This window comes from Paroedura picta, chromosome 10, assembly GCF_049243985.1.
Source record: "Paroedura picta isolate Pp20150507F chromosome 10, Ppicta_v3.0, whole genome shotgun sequence".
NCBI lineage: Eukaryota > Metazoa > Chordata > Lepidosauria > Squamata > Gekkonidae > Paroedura > Paroedura picta.
The window spans coordinates 50,053,053-50,069,869 of NC_135378.1; the positions used below are offsets into that span (position 1 = coordinate 50,053,053).

The 16,817-nt window shown below is 41.7% G+C and overlaps 1 protein-coding gene across 1 annotated transcript in view; it reads right to left on the bottom strand.

Annotated features, from left to right (window-relative positions):
* TRIM2 (tripartite motif containing 2) overlaps nt 1-14,746 on the bottom strand; it is a 146,165-nt gene extending 131,419 nt beyond the window's left edge. The window contains exon 1 of the mRNA XM_077300067.1: nt 14,674-14,746. The gene's annotated coding sequence lies outside the window, so the exon portion shown is untranslated. The remainder of the gene's footprint in view (nt 1-14,673) is intronic.
* Nucleotides 14,747-16,817: the final 2,071 nt, after the last annotated feature.

The following is a 16,817-nucleotide window of genomic DNA, read 5'->3' on the forward strand; positions in this document are numbered from 1 at the left end:
CCAATTGACTTTTCTGATAGTAAATAAAACAGAGACTTTTCTGGGGACCTGCTTTGTAAAAGCCATGTTGGGGGGAGATGTATAGTAAGGATGAGGATATAGCAAGATGGCATGAACAAGGTGACTAGATCCAAAGTGTTAAGTACTGGATGTGTGGTAAAGTAAAGGGCTATATTCAGTTAATATCAAGAAGAGATATCTCCTGGAAGAGACTGGAAAGAAGAATCAAGACCAGATATATAAAACTGTGTGCTGGAATGGTTACAATTAGGATATGTAAGCATGTTGTGTAACATAGACCATTTATGCACTGGAGGTTTCATGCTGGGCTGCAGGCTGGAGTTTTAGTTGTGGCAGGTTGCCCCACATCTTCCTGCACCCACATGGGGGAGCATTTGGCCTGGTGCACATCATCCGCCCCTGATTTGTGCCCCTGCACAGGAGCTGGGGCAGTGAAGTTCCCAGTGCATAAACGGTCATAGAAATGAACATAGAAATGAGTTCCTCCATATGAAGCTAAATTCAAGTCCAGGAGCACCTTAAGAAACTAATTAAAAGGTTGGTATTGTCAAAGCTCCCTTCATCAGACAAGCTTTGACTCTCAAAGTGTATGCCTTCAAAATCTTGTTAGCCTCTAAGGTGCTACTGGAATAGAATCCATCTAGAATCATAGAATCTTAAGGTTGGAAGTGACCTCCAAGGTCATCTAGTCCAACCCCCGGCACAATGCAGGAACTCACAACTACCTGCCTACCCACAGTGCCCCCAATTTCATGCCCAAGTGATCTGTCCCACACCAAAAATCTCCAGAATCCAGTCTGGCTTGGAGGAAATTCATCTACCATCCCCCAGTGGCAATCAGCAATTCCCTGGGTATGCAAGGAAGGGCCACAAGAGACAAACACTGACTCATCCCTTGCTGCCCACCCACTCAAAATCTGCCTAAACTCATCTGTTAAACTGCAGATCCATATGGGGGAAACAGTAGATCCCTCTAAGTTTGAATTATAGAAAAGCTTCAATTGACAAAAAGCTGGTTGTTCTCATTAGTGTTAATCTCCATTCATTCAAAAGTGTATTTTCTAGAGTCCTTTAAAGAAAGCACAGTAACTGAGCTAGTTTAATAACTTTCTGTAATTTCATTACCATCTTATCAAATGTGTCATATTGATGTACACATTTTAATTAATCATTGTCTGAATGTAAGAAATCTAAATAATACATACTTATTCATGTCCATTAAATAATAGGACATTTGAATGGCTATTCATCTCAAATGATATTCAGGATTATTGTTTAATGAATCTAGTGATGAAGGAAACAGAAAAACGAATGAATAAAATTCATATAAGTTTGCAGTGCAGATGCAACTGTTATATCCCATGAAGTTAAATGGGAAGAACATTGATGTCCCCTTTAGTTCAAATGAGTGCTTTTAAAAACATAGTAACTATAGAATCAATCATAACCACGACAAACATGTATGATCCCTACTGCCTGCAGCGTTTGCGTGCTAGATTACATTGGCAACAAGGTGAAATATTAATGAAACAATTGCATGGATCTGGTTGTGATAAGTTGTCAGGAAGAATATGATGTCAGGCTAGACAAATATGCAAAGCCAACTTTGGAAAGGAACAGCACCCACTGAGCAAACAGGGCCAGCGGGTGCAAGGAGGTGTGTCAAAAGGGAAATCCATCTGAGTCACTCATAGGCCATTGTTGTACCATGCCATCAGCAGATCTGGGCTAGTGAATATTGCATGAGAAAAATCCATCTTGTCATGTAACTCTACTGGAAATATGATGTTCAATCATTTCAGACTATGTCAAGTTTACTCCATTGTTATGAGGCTGAACATCAATGGAAAAGACTATCCTAACTGGCTCACAACAAAGAAATATTACATTGTGCAGTCATTTGCCAGAATCATCCCAAAACAAAGGGTCATATTCCTGTCTTGGATAGGGGAGCACCCAGTAGGGAGGCAAGTTAAATATTATTGCTCCTCATTTATAGTGGCCTAAATGTAGCAATGTGAAGAACAAAACTTTGATTTGGGGTTTGAGAAACATGAAGAGCACACATTCAGGAATGTATTATAAGAAAGGTAACACTTGCTTATTCAGAGATATTTCATCTGTAACAGTACAGTCCTAAGCAAAGTTAGACTTCTCTAAACTCATTGGATATCAATTAATTTAGAAGGGTGTAACTCTGTTTAGGACTGGACTGCATTCCCCTCTCCACATTAGACATCATAAATATGCACATTCAAACATCTTGTCAAAAGTAGTTCTAGAAGCTGAGTAACATCAGACAAGAGAAGCTGCAGAAACAATGCTGTATTTTTAGCTGATCTCAAAAGTTTACTGCTAGCCTGTTATAACATTTTGAACTTCTGGCTTGAATTGTTCCAGGGTAACAATGAGAAAAAATAGAACTTAATTCCGGGGGATTTTCTCAGAAAAAAATTTAAATAAACCTTAAAAGACAAATACACTTCAATACCAGTTAATAAAATGTTAAAGAAAGGCACAAAGCAGAGTGCAGATGAGCGGAAATTGCAATGCTCCTACGCAACGGAATGGGAGGGGGTGAATAAATGGGAAGTTGCCCCCACCTCCTTAGCTAGCAAAGTAGACACTACATGTGTTGTTTCCGCACTCGAAGAAACAATGTATTCTTTCATGAGATGCAGGTGTCTGAAGCTGTACAGAAAAGGGGCATTGTGAATTACCAAGACAGTGGTGGCTGAATGGTTAAGGAGCCCTCCAGCCCTTCTTTCAATGACAAGTAGCTGAGAATATTGCTGCTTGCTTGAATTATCCATGAAAGCTGTTTCCCTGCAGAATTAATATAGGCACTTTGAAGAAAGGGACCGTGAAACAGCAGGCATTCTGGTGAACTACAGTGTATACTGCAGACTACATAAGAAACCAATACAGGGATTGCCAGAATAAATATTTTAGGATGGAGTTCTCATACATGTGCAAAGCAAAAATAAAACATCCTCCCCCCGCCATTAAAAAAAATGCCCCTGGAGTGTAATTCATAATCCAAGATAGTTGGGTTACAGCATTCGTTCTGGGTTTAGGGAGGGGTAAGCCCATATTTTATAATGTGAATGCAGAATTTTATGAACACCACACAGGTTAGTCTGCTAGGCATTATTATTATTATTATTATTATTATTATTATTATTATTATTATTATTATTATTATTATTATTATTATTATTATTATTATTATTATTATTATTATTATTATTATTATTATTATTATTATTATATTTATTTCCTGCCACTCCCCATAGGCTCATGACAGCTAACAATCATCCCCATTAAAATACCCATTTAAAGACTTTAAAACAATCCCAACATGGTGGAAAACTCTCATTATTCCCACCCCCTATGTAACATATGTAACAAATCCTGGTTTGCCTTCTTGTATTCTCATCTCCACCTTCCAGAGGGAAGACTGACTTTGTTGTGGTCAGTGGCCACAAGTAATGGTGCTACTCAACAATCTATGCTTTGTGAATTCCAAAGTCATATTAACTAAAATTAGTAGAAACTGTGGTTAACTAAAATTAGTAGAGACCGTGGTTAACAGACCAGCTGCCAAACCTAGTATGAATTCCTGGTTCAGTTGCAATCAGGATTTGTGGGTGGCCTGCACTCTGATGTCACAACTAACTAGTGATTAGAACACAGTTTATCAGCATGCCTTGAATGCAGCCTATATGGAATAATAGCCCCCACTCCCCCCAAAACAAGAAATACATAGGAATAGAGAAAATCTGGAATTTTGCTGTAGAGTTTTCATTCCTATTTGTCTCCTCAGGACTTCCTCTTGGTTGTCTTTTGGATCTTGCTTCACTCCTGGATTTCTGACCCTTTGAGTAACTGCTGTACAAGAAGTCTTAACCTCTCCTGGCTAAGAAAGAAACCATAGGCAGCAGAGCTGTAAACTATTACTAAGTGTGGACCTGGACCAGGTTCAGCCCCTCTCACTGGAGCTTGAGAAGTCTATGCCCCTGATGAACAGGTATTCTTGAAAATGGCATCTACAGTTGGGGTCCCACAAGGACCCACTAGCCAATCAGAAACATTCTCTTAATTACACATGCAATCAGAGCTTAATCTGTAGTAAGGAGGGAGAGCAGTGTGTGGGAAAGGGGGGGGAAGTGCCCAGCATGGACATCATGTCATTGAGTCTACCTTCCAATGCTGCCATTTTCTCTAGGGGAACTGATCTCTGGCTGGAAAGCAATCCTAATGGTGAGTGAACTTCAGGTCCCAGTAGGAGGTTAGAAGCTCAAGTAAACCCAGATGAGCATTCTGTCAAATGGATTCTGTCAAGGAACGTATCAAGATTTAAAATTTAACATAGGCTGGCCACCTGGTTAACACCCTTACTTGCACCACTAGAAGAATCTTAGTCTAATATTGTGGTTAAGTTGCTCACTGCATTTATTATTTCAGCAAAGAGCCTGGATTTTGTGAGCTGGACTATATGCTGTCTGTGAATAGGACTTTTACTCTTGCTATGATTTTAGGCCTGCCTCTGCTGAAGTCCAAGCTCAAAGCAGTGTTTCTAGAGGTATTAAAGCTGCTGCCAAAGATGTAGAGCAAAGATTGATTTTATTAAATTTCTAACATCAGCCAAGTTCTTCCACCTGAGCAAATTACAAAGCACCTTATTGCATTATGTTGGGTGCAGGGCTGCACAGCATATGCTCTGAAGGCCCTCGGATTCATTACCAAAGCTAGCTGAGGCAGCAGAAAGTGTGAAGGCAAGGAAAGAAGGGCTGTGTTGTAACTTGTACCTGAGAGAACAAGGGAAGAAAGAGCAGCAGAAAGCAGTTGACACCAAACTACCTGGGCAAAGGGAAGTATTTGCTGCCTCTGAATTAGTCTAGTTCAGCTCTCCCCCTACCATCCTTTGATAAGTGAAATATGTTCCAGGCAGAAGAGAACATAGCCAGCTCTACTGCAATTAAGAAAGTGATTTTCAAGTGATTTCACTGGGGTATCTCAACTGGATAAGACTGTGGTTCACAGAATTCACAGTTCACAGTCTTCAAAGAATTTAGTTAGCTAGTTTGCTTGGTCAGGGCATTCCAGGGAAAGAGGCAATGCTTATTCTAATTACTAATAGAAGAAGAAGAAGAGTTGGTTCTTATATGCCACTTTTTTCTTCCAGGAGTCTCAAAGCGGCTTACAGTTGTCTTCCCTTTCCTCTCCCCACCACAGACACCCTGTGAGGTGGGTGAGGCTGAGAGAGCCCTGATATTGCTGCTCGGTCAGAGCAGCTTTATCAGTACTATGGCGAGCCCAAGGTCAACCAACTGGCTGCATGTGGGGAGCAGGGAATCAAACTCGTCTTGCCAGATTTGAAGCTGCCGATCTTAGGCATTACACCAAGATGGCTCTCCAGTTAAGTATATTCCAAACCTACGGTAGATAAGGAAGTGCTTCCTTTTGTCCCTTAGAATCCCTTCTAACATGAAGAGGTGAAGGAACCAAAAGGTGAATATTTCTCTGAGTTGAGAAAAAGATTCAGCTGTTGAATTTCTCCCTATCATGCTGCTCTAAAGACACAAAAGCCTTGTTTTGAAAATGTGATGACTACACTGTGGAAGCCAGCTCAGTCATCTGCCACAGCTCTTTGGACAAGACTCAGTCCAAGGCAGGTCTACGCAGGCAGCAGAACGAAGTGGAAGAGTGGCCTGTACCATCTCAGGCTGGAGGGGAGGAATTCCATTTTTAAAAGTTTCTCTTGATCACTTATTTCTGGGGAGTAAAAAATTACTCTGCATATGAAAGGCGACAATAAAATCTTTACCCCCAATGTTGATTTAAAAATTGTGGGGAGGTTTTGGGGTGTGTTTTTTTTTACAGGGGGGAATTAACCATATGCTCCCTGCCCTTTACACACAATTTGAATGAGTATACCATAGTTTGCCACCTTAGGATCCCACCATTTCATGCTGCTGTGTGTGGATCCCTCCAACAAAGTTCACAGATCTTCTTCCATGTGCAGGCTTGGTGTCCCATTTAAGCCGCGTGGTAATCCATGCAAGATAACTATCTGTGTTTAGTTAGTACACCAGTACAACTTCCACATGGGCTACGGATCCCTGCCATGCAACTGAACATACACTGCAGTTTAATCCAAACAAGGCAGTGTCCCAGTCACACCATCTCTAAATATGCATCTTAACGTCATACCACTCAAGGATGTTATGAGGATGGGCAGAAAGTTTGAAAAGCTGGGAGCCTCTTTTTTGTTTTAATCTGTGAAATACCATCTAGACAGATGACAGGAACCATAACAATGTTTGCAAATTTAAACTTTGTATATATGGAAGGCACTCGTAAGTTGTCCAAACAGTGAGCTACGTGAGGTGTAATTATGTTGCAGAATGATGTATTTTATGAAGTGTGACATCCTTTTATGTCTCAAATCCATATTGCTTGGGCTCTTGGCCAGCTGGAGATGCAGTGGAGTCTCAGGTGTGGAGCACTATCAGGGCCCTCATCCGCCTCTTTTTGATCAGCTATGGTGTCTGTAGCTCATTTCATAGTTTTGTTGGATGATTTGCATTTATGATTCACCTCTGTCATATATAACATGATACATTTGTATAGTAGGCCCTGTAAACCTGTATTTATTCATGCAACCAAAGACTGCACATCTCTACTGAGTGAATCTGTATTAAGTAGCATTGCAGCAGTTCTTGTCCACTTGACAAGTGAAGAGGGACGGTTGTGCTCCTTGTTTCAGCTGTTGTGTAAATAGCTTGTGACAGGGTCCCCAGATGGTCACCTGGGTTGCCCTCCCCTAAACCCATCCCTACTTAAGCATGATTATTTAAACCTAAAGTACTTATCATTTGGAAAGCCAATGGCTTTTTTGTTGTTGTTGTTGTTTTGCAGAGAAGTAACATCAGAAAGGATTCCTTAGTGTTGGAAGCAGATAAAAAGGCTCGGTTGGCTCTCGATTAATGATGGTCAAGAGGAGGCTCAAAAGTTTGGATAAATGAAGGTATTGCAGAAATGGGCGATGTATCTACTTCCTGTGCTATAAGAATTTCTATCACATTTTGCAGCTGCAAATATTATCACTTCATGGGTGTGCATGCTACTTAGACAACTATGATAAGATCCCTGCCCTGGGGATCCTCCAGTCTAGTAGAGACATGTAGCTCAAGTGTAAACATTAAACCACAAACAGGGAGTGGGGACTGGTTAGGGGAGAACATGCAGAAATTATCTTTGGCTCATCAAAGAGCTGGAAGGAATCCATCAACGGAACCTTTGGAGCGATTATGCAGTTTAAAGAGGTAGATGAAATCATTCATGAATGATGAGTTCCTGCACAGGCATTGCTAAAACAAGAGCAGCAAGTGATAATGGGAGCATATTAAGAAATCCAGGTCTTTCTGGTCTCCTAAAGCAGCTCACAGACACTCATACACTAGATCCAGGTATTGTCTGGAAGGCAGATGTGGTCACTGGAATCTAGCCTAGGTGTAATGAATTGTGGATTTGATTGTATGTGGCATATCCCTGTCTCAGTCCTCCTTCTCCTTCCTTGACTTAAGGAAGGAGCAAAGCTTATTTCTCTTGTTAGGAACACGGCTCAATCTCTTAAGGCTTTGTCCTGAGAGCATCCAACTTTGGACCTGATGGAAAATACAGGTCCATTAGATGGTCATACAAAGTAGGGACATACACTTAGCACATAACTAGCCAAAAACTGGAGGTGAACATGTCCTAGTAATTATCAGAAGAGTAACTCCTGAATTTAATTACCACTGCCTTTTCATAGGCAGTTGAACAGGCTACACTGGAACGTTATTTTTGGGTGATGTTGCAATGCCTATACCTGCACTTTGACTTCATTTCCTATCCTACCTTTGACGTTCCATTTTGTGGAAGTGGTGAGGGCAGCAGAGGAAGACAGGGGTTGTCCTGACAGGAGACACCATCCCATCAGAACACTTAGCCCATGTCCTTGTCAGTCAAAACCATCCTGATGGGCATTCTCGTACACAGCAAGCATTTCCAACACAATCATTGCAGCCACTGGGGAGCGAGGTGGGGGTTGAAGGGAGGGCTTCCCTGGCAGCATGTGCTCACTTGAGCGACATTTTATCTGGTGCTGCACCTGTGTTGGGCAGGTGAAGTGATGTTTGACTGAAGATAAAGGCAAAGCACAGGCTTTGCATCCTACCCAGAATGAGCAGGCCCCTTGCCTTGTAGCCAGGAGGGACAGAGCTGTAAAGCTTCTCTCCTTGTGGTAATGAGTAAGCAAATACACTCCCTTACAGGAGAAGTAAATAGATTTGTTTAAAAAATAAACCCCATCTAAGTGAGAGAGAACTACTGGTTCTGTATCTGAGAACTGTCTATGAAGCAAGCAGCAGTACTTGGGGCACCTCGTATGCATGAATCTATGTTCCACTTACTTTGCTATCCTGAATGTTAGGTTGGTGGAAACATTGGTTCTCTCTTAGTCCAACCTGCAAGTTGCCTGGATTTTAATTGACTCTCAGATTAAGACAGCCTTTTTCAACCTTTTGAATGTGGATGAATGCTTAAAATATTTTTCAGGTTTCAAGGAACCTTAAAAGTGATGTTAACTGGCCACACCTGCCTGCCACGCCCCCTGAAAGTGACATGTCTCCGGAAGTGGCATCATCCACACACTCTCACAGGATGTAACCAGCATTAGGAAGGGCCGATAGGATAACCAAAAGTGGACGCTTTAAGTCCACTCTGTATAGGGCCTGTGAAGCAACAGGGGAAGTGGGCTCCAGTGATTTCTAGTGATGTCAGAGGCCACCCAAACCTCCGGGAAGGGTCATGGAACTCCTGGAAAACCTTCAGGGAACCATGGTTGGGAATCTCTGGATTAGGGGGGTCTTTTTCCTGTTGTTCTGAAAGGTAGGCAGAGGGATCCATTTGCTAAAGACTCTCTCTGAAAGGTGGGTGAGTCTAAAGTAGAAATCTGCTACATGCATTGCACCTAGTGTAAATGTCATCCAAGAACCACCATCATTTCAAACATGTGATGTATCAATGTTTAAAAATTCTGAACTTTTATTTGAAAAAACAACAAAATGACTAATCCAAATAAAAATAAACTTTCTGTGCACACCAGCATCATGGATTTGTTTTCCCTATGTTAAAAGACTGAAACTAGCAGTAGATTAATAATGGTTTATATATATATAGCCACAGAAAAAAATTATCCATTGTCAGACTATAGTTTCCCCAATATTTCCCCTTCAGTCCAAGTGCACATGACTTTTGAATGAAGCTAAATAATATGAAATAATATTGTGTGCAGCATGACCAGAAAGCAATGGAACCACACCAGGAAGCTCCACAGTGCTGGGTGATCCAGATTAAACAAAGGCAGGGATTGTGCATCATGTGCTCTTTGCCAGGTCCCTGTTTAAACACTGGTTTATAGCACTTTTATGAGGATGAAATACTGGACTTGATGGATCCTTGGTACACTTCCTTCTTTCCATAATATGTATTTGGAGGTTGTGCTGCTGGACAAGATGGTGTTAACCATCTTGTCCATCTTAAAAATGAGTTCTTGTTTCTGTGACAAAAAGTGCTCCCCAACCCCTACTGGCACCCATCCTACAGACCTGTAGTTCCACCCTTTTCCTAATGCGTATGCTCTGCTACAGTGCCAAGAAAAACTGTTTGTCTTTCCCTATCGCCAGCTGCACGTGAGATGGGCTTCACCAAGAACTTCTGCCAGTTCAACTGTGTGGGTTGCAAAGTCATGTAAAAGAAAATGGGCATCTTATAAAGAATGTGTTAAGGAAGAGCTCACAAAGAGGCAAGTGCCCGCAGAGATAAAAAAAGGAGAACAAGGTTGCCTGAACATAGGAACTTTCTCTTTCAGCAGAGCAGCAAGGCAGTGCATCGCAGTTCAGGACAAAGGACAGTCCCCTCCCCCCTCAACTTGAGTCACCCTCTAACCAGACTGACGGCTGGCAGGTATGTGCCAAGCAATGAATGAAAACCTTTAGCCCCTTCCTGATCTAGCAGCACACAAGAAAGTGCATACCCTTGACTGGTGCCCTTGTGAGATATTAGGTAAACAAGGAGTTGCTACTGCAGTAGTGGCCAAGCCTAATGAATGAGGCTGTATCTTTAACAGGGAAACAGATTACACTTCAAAGTATAACAGTTGCCTGCAAATCCAGAAGCCTTGAATCTATATCATTATACTCATGCAATCTCCTGCTCCCCTCGCATTAAGTTTTCAGAGTTTAAAGAATCAGGATAGGTCATACTTACCTATCAGAAAGCCTTTCAGAAAGAAGGAGTGCAAAGTGGGATCATAAATGCTAATATTTGATACAAATGCAGTTCCTATTATGTTGCCATTAATAGGCCACTGTCCCTTATTTAACACACAATAATGAAGTTAGCATTCATATTAAAGACCATTTATGCACTGGAGGTTTCATGCTGGGCTGCAGGCTGGAGCTTTAGTCGTGGCAGGTTGCCCCACCTCTTCCTGAACCCACATGGGGGAGCATTTGGCCTGGTGCACCTCATCTACCCCTGATCTGTGCTCCTGAGAGGGGGGTGGTGCAGTGAAGTTCCCAGTGCATAAATGGTCATAATGATCCACACAGACTATTGGCACCTTAAATCAAAGTTATTTGGGAAGGAAGCAAAGTTTATAGATAACAGAAATGGAAATATCTCTGCCTAAAACCCTGAAGAGAAATTGAGGTAGGGTTGCCAGGTCCAGGTTGAGAAACTCCCGGGGGGACAGGGACCTCCGTAGGGGACAATGCCACAGAGTCTACCCTCGGAAGCATCCATATTTCCCCAGGGAAACTGTAGTCTGGAAGAGAGCTGTAATTCCAGAGGATCCCCAGGTCCCACTTGGAGGCTGGCATTACTGCCACATAAGCTCAACCATTATAGCAGACTCTATTGCACCAGATGGAGCCTTGATAAACTTTCTTCTTTCCTTAATATTTATTTGGAAGTGGTCTTACTGATTTCAATTAAATCTGATAACTCCATTTGGCAATTTGGCAGATTAATATTTTCCCCTCACATCCCATGTTCTCATTTATTTAGCGATAATGTTCTTGACTCCACAAGAACACGATGTTGTTAACTATTTCCAAAAAGTGAGTTGTCACGGAAATGAGACATTTTTCTTCCCAAACCCTTACTGTCACTTATCCTACAGACCTACCGTTCCACCATTTCCCTAACACATACACTCTGCTAAATTGCTAGGGAAAACATTTGTCTTTCCCCACCTCTTTCCTCATGTTGACAAGTTGTTAACATTCCTTTAAAATGACTTTTAATTGACAGATATTGAGTAATTTCTTATTTGTAAAATTAAGAAATGGTGACAGGTTGAAGGGGGAGAACTGATAATCCACCACCAGTAGACAAGCACATCTAAAAGGCAGAACTCACTCATTTAAGTGTAAGAATATGTGGAAGTTATCTACTGTATATTGATTCAAAATTATATAGAGCTCTCTCTACAAAATCAAAACTGTTCACATAGTTTTGTATAACATATGCTACATGGAGCTGCCTTTGAAGAGTGTTGGAAATTTTAATTGGTACGAAACATAACAGCAACAGTCCCAACAGGAACCCCTCATATTAAACAGGCCACAAATTTTGCAACCTTTCCACAGGCTTCAAATGCCTGGAGTTAGTTAGCTTGATCCTCTTACAGTCCTAAATGTCATGAGATCAGAATATTTTAAGATCCAATGTATCTCTGATGAACATATCCATTGTCTTCAGCTGGAATCCTGTACTGCTTCTTCCATGTAACTGGAAGCAAGACGAGTAGGAATTAGGGAACCGAGAAAATGTGGTTCGGTCCCTGGTTTGTGGCATGCTTATTTCACGAACCATAAACTGTCATGAAGTTTCATCTGCCAAATGAACTGGTTCTATTTGGATCATGTTGTTTTAGAATCCCCCCCCCCCCAGTATGGTAGAAACACCAAAAGTGCGGGGGATCTTTGGCTAACTCTCCTTTACCAGCCCTCCGAGTGAGTATTGGATTTATGCGGACCGAGTTATGACCCCCCTCCCAAGAAAGTGTTCATGGGGAAACGACAGGTGGTCATTTCGACAGGCACATGTTTAGATGGTTCAGGAGAATATAAGTTCCTGCACAAGCTAGAAACATCAAAGATGCAGGAGACTTCCCCCAGGTGATCCTCTATGTGCCCTCCAAATTCTGCCTCCTCCCTCAGTTGCTTTGGAAACATTTAGATTGAGTGGTGACAGCCTGACTGTAAATATATCCCTTTACAAACCAGCCAAAACTGCCATTAACAGGTTGACTTGCCACAAATTTGAGTTTGTAAATTTTGAACAGGACAAAATTCATCATGAACCTTAGTTTATGAGCTGGTTTGTGTCCAGCCTTAGTCGAAATACAGAACAGAGCCCTTTCAGTGCACTCAGGATGTAGAACACTCTTCTACAATAAACCCCTTTGTTCCCTCAAGCCTTGCCTTGAAGTGGAAGGTACTGAGATGACTGTCCCTACTTTATTTATGCCAGGTTGAGGCTGAGGTCTTCCAGCAAGCTCACAGGCAAGCTGAAAACTGGGCATTTCCCATTTATAGTCTTGATCCCCATACCAACTTGAAGGCAGGTGCAAAGAAGCACCCAAAGATCATACTGGTACATTAAGTAATCCTAACTATTCCTTCTTCAAATGGGAATAGTACAGTAAGTCAATTGCTAGTTGGTGTACTGCCTGTACTTCAGAAGAGGCCAAAGATTATGTGTGTTGCATTAACTATGCTGAATTCATACAATAATTGCCCAAGCTTAAATGTAGGTGGTGCCTACACCTTAGTGTGCAAATCTGTTCCTAGCCTCCAGGTTGGAGCCTGCATTACCTGAATTCACCCTCTGCATAAACCAAACTAAGTGCTAATTAGAGGAGGAGAGCAGGGATCCCAGCTCACATTAGAGTGGAGGAGTGAATCATGATGTATGGCTTGAACAAACATAGCTAGAAGAAAATCAGGGTCGAGTTCTAGCCCAGGACTAAGAAAGAGTGTAGTCAAGGGGTGTCTATATGGCTTAGTTATTGCCTGTCCCAGGCTAAGCAATCATGGCAACTCCTCTGGTAGAAAGCTTTCACCTGTCCAGAAGTCAACAGAATATGTGACTCACAGTGATCTCATGCAAGGAGGCATAAAGTTCCAATATGGCCCTGGGTTTAGGGATGTCATTCAGTAGCACAAAATGAAGCTTTAACAATGAAATGTTCCAAGTAACACTCAAAATCCAAATGTGAGCACTGTCTACTTTGACTCAAGGCCAAACCAGACATGTTGTTGGGACTGTAGACCTACAGTCTAATGTCCTGCAGTTTTGTTTTTAAAACATTATTAATAGCTGCTCTGCCAGGAGGGAGGTTCTGATCAGAGCTGTGCAGCTCCAGTGTGTGTGCATGGGGGGTGGGGGTGGGGGTGGGGGGGTGGAATCCTTCTTATTATCCAGGCTTTTAATTTAGGGGTTTTATCTTTTAAGCTGTTAGCCTAAAGCTTGTTTGTTATATGCTGGTTTTATGCCCTGGCTTGTTTGCTTAGCTGGGAGCAGCATCAAGTAATGTTTCTGGAGGGGCAACATATACATTTTCTAAATACATAAATAACTGTCCCCTCTTGTTTAATCCTTTCCACTTGAGCCATTTTCTTGATTTACAGTATTCCCTCTCAAGAGAGAAATGCTCTGTAAATTGAAGGTTCATAGGATTTTGGTCCTAAATATGAATCGAAGTATGCCTATTGTCAAGACTCAGGTCCAGCATACTCTAAACCTGGAATCAGAGCCCAGGTGTCATCATTAGGCTGTGGCCAAAGCAAGAGACAACAAGAGTAACAGGTCAGACCAGGAAAGGAACCTTTGTACAGAGATTCAGCTAGAACATGGCTAAGGCTTTAGCAGGGCGTGGCTTCTTCTCCAGGCCAGGCAACAAAAGGATTCTTTGACACAGCTGTTGCCAATTCCTGCCAGAGATCCACATTTCTTCTATTTCAACTCCGCCTTGCCCTTCAGTCTCCCTACTTTTATCATTGGATTGCCATATGTGTCAAAGTTGCTTGCAAGCTATGTAGTTTTCTGTGCTGCCACCTGGGACTGGGATTGAAGCAAGGTTGTTGTGTGTCACAGAACTACTGTTTAAGTGGCAATTAATTTTCATTCAGAGTGGGGATGCAACAACCCTTCATTGTAGACCCAATAATAGTTGCCCACTCTGACCACAAGTACAGCTCTTAATCCTTCAGTGCTGCCAAGTACTAGTTATCATGTATTTAGTAGGCAGAGTGGGATTCTTTGCAGCACTGCAGTGGAAAAATTAATTTGGGGAACATTTGGGGGGACCAGTGCAGCTACTAAAAAGAAGAGAAGCCTGATTTGAAAAAGGAACAGTGTTAATAAATAGTCAGACCACAGTAATGTCAATAGAAAGAGGGACAAAGCAAAATCTGCAGGTGGGATGCCCTCAACTTCAGTAGAGAAGATGCCTGAGAATCCTCATAAACATTGCATGCAAATTATAGGCACAAAGAAAGATTTCTTTTTGGGTTGTAAAGAGCTCATCCAAACCTGCAGCACAAACACAGGAGCAGCAGCCCAGCAGTCTTCCCAATAAGGATAATCAGGTTACAAGCATTACATCACTCACACCCTTATTGGCTGGCTAATTCACAAGAAGATTAGGAGATGACTAATGCAATTGGCTGCAGCTTCAAGAAGTCTTATACAAATTAACACTCTCATGGCTAGGAAACCACATCTCCCAAAGGTTAGCCCATGTAGGCTTCCCACTTATGAGAACCCTATCAATTTATGACTTCCAGAGCATCCTATTGTTGACAGCCTTGCTCAGATTTTCCAAAGTAAGGAATGTGGTGGCTTTCTTTATTCAGTCAATCCCTCTCATACTAGGTCATCCTCTTTTCCTATTGCCTTTAATTTGTGACTATAGTTATCTCTTTAATACCATGCACATAGTTGTACATGCACTCACTCATTATATTATTTAAACTTATGTACACATGAATGTGCTCTTGTGCAGAAACATTTGTATTTTCAAAAATCAGGCTTTCCGGAGTTTCTGCTTCTAGGTTTTGCCAGGAGGCCTGAAACTTTCTTTGGGGAGTTAAAGAAACTGGAATTAGCTGGCAAGCAGATGCTAAGTTTCTTGGTCTAAAACACTGGATGATTGTTCAGCCCCATTTCCATGCCTGTCAGCATTTACTATGAAAACTCTGAATATACATCCTATGATGAAAGGGAATGGCATGCTTTAAACTACTGCAATGTTCTGTCCAGTCCGCTGAGGAATGTGAGTGAACTGATTGACCAGGATCCATACTGCTCTGTTCCTGATTACTTTCCCCACACAAGCTCACCACAGTGCTGGATAGTTCTCTGTTTCCAGACCAGAAGGCATTCACATTGAATGCCTTAATTTGGCTTTCCCCCCAAGATTAATAATGCATTATTGTTAGGTTTCTTGCACATTTCATTTTCTACTTACCTGGCTACTCATCCAACTTGACATGTGACCATGCACGTGTTCCATCACCAAGGAGTCATTAGATCATCTTTCTGGTAGCCCAGGAAATAGTGCAAGTCTTTTCAAGCTGCAATGAGTCACTCTGAGTCTGCCTGGTGTGGCTTTGGTGAACCAAACCACCCTATTACTCACCATTCTGTTGGGTAAACACATGCATTCCAGATCAGCTCTGCAATGCAATGGGCTAGCACAGAGTGGTGTTTACAAGAGCAAAGGCATTCCCAAGCAGCAATTAGCCAAAGGCCCCATTCCCTCCTCTTCACCACTATGGGATTGCCTCCTAGGACTGAAGATCCCATGGCCCTTGATGGCAGTACTAGATGGCCAGAGTAGAAAGCCATATAAGAGCTCCTAGTATAAGGCATGATTGGAGAGGAAGTCTTGACTATAGCGACATTCATTGCTGCTGTAGTGGTATTGCACAGGAATGATGGAGCTGGCTGCAAACAAAATGAGTCCATGCAAGAAGTAATATAGCTATTAATTGGTGCATCTTCTTAAAACAGGACTCATTCAAACCACAAATGGTCAAGACATTTAACATATTTCATGAGGCTTTAATACTTGCACCATTCTGCAGGCCCTGAGAATTCTATTGGAGATTCTTGGTTCTGTTCACAGAACTGCAATTCCCAGGATTCCTTGATGGGAAAAGAAAACTATTACATTTGTTTGTAAGGTAGACATAAATTGGCACTCAAAGTAGGAGAACTGGTACCAAGAATTTACAATTTAAAATGGATGGGATTCCCTTTCAAGTTCTTTTATCCCTTACTAATCTGAATAGTTTAAGCTTACATATGTTAAGCGGGGGGGAAGGAAGCAAAATTTGCTCACTAAAAAGATAACAACGGAGCAATACTTTGATCAATACCTTCTAATTATAGAAACCTATCTATCAGTCCTGAAGGGGTGGAGAAGCATTCCCCATGATGTCAGAGGCAAGAGCATCAAGTTATTGAGGTGTGTACCTGAAGATCTCTTCATGTTTGCTCTTTGCAGAGAAAGGAAAAAGTCAAACAAATACAGATTTAGTTACCTGTATAAACAGCTTCAGGTGAGGATTCCAATCCAACAGCTGTTCCATTTTTAAGGTTGTTGTATTTTTAAGACTGAATGTCATTGATTGCTCAATACTGCAGTTTCCAAAATGCATAAAGCCCAGTAG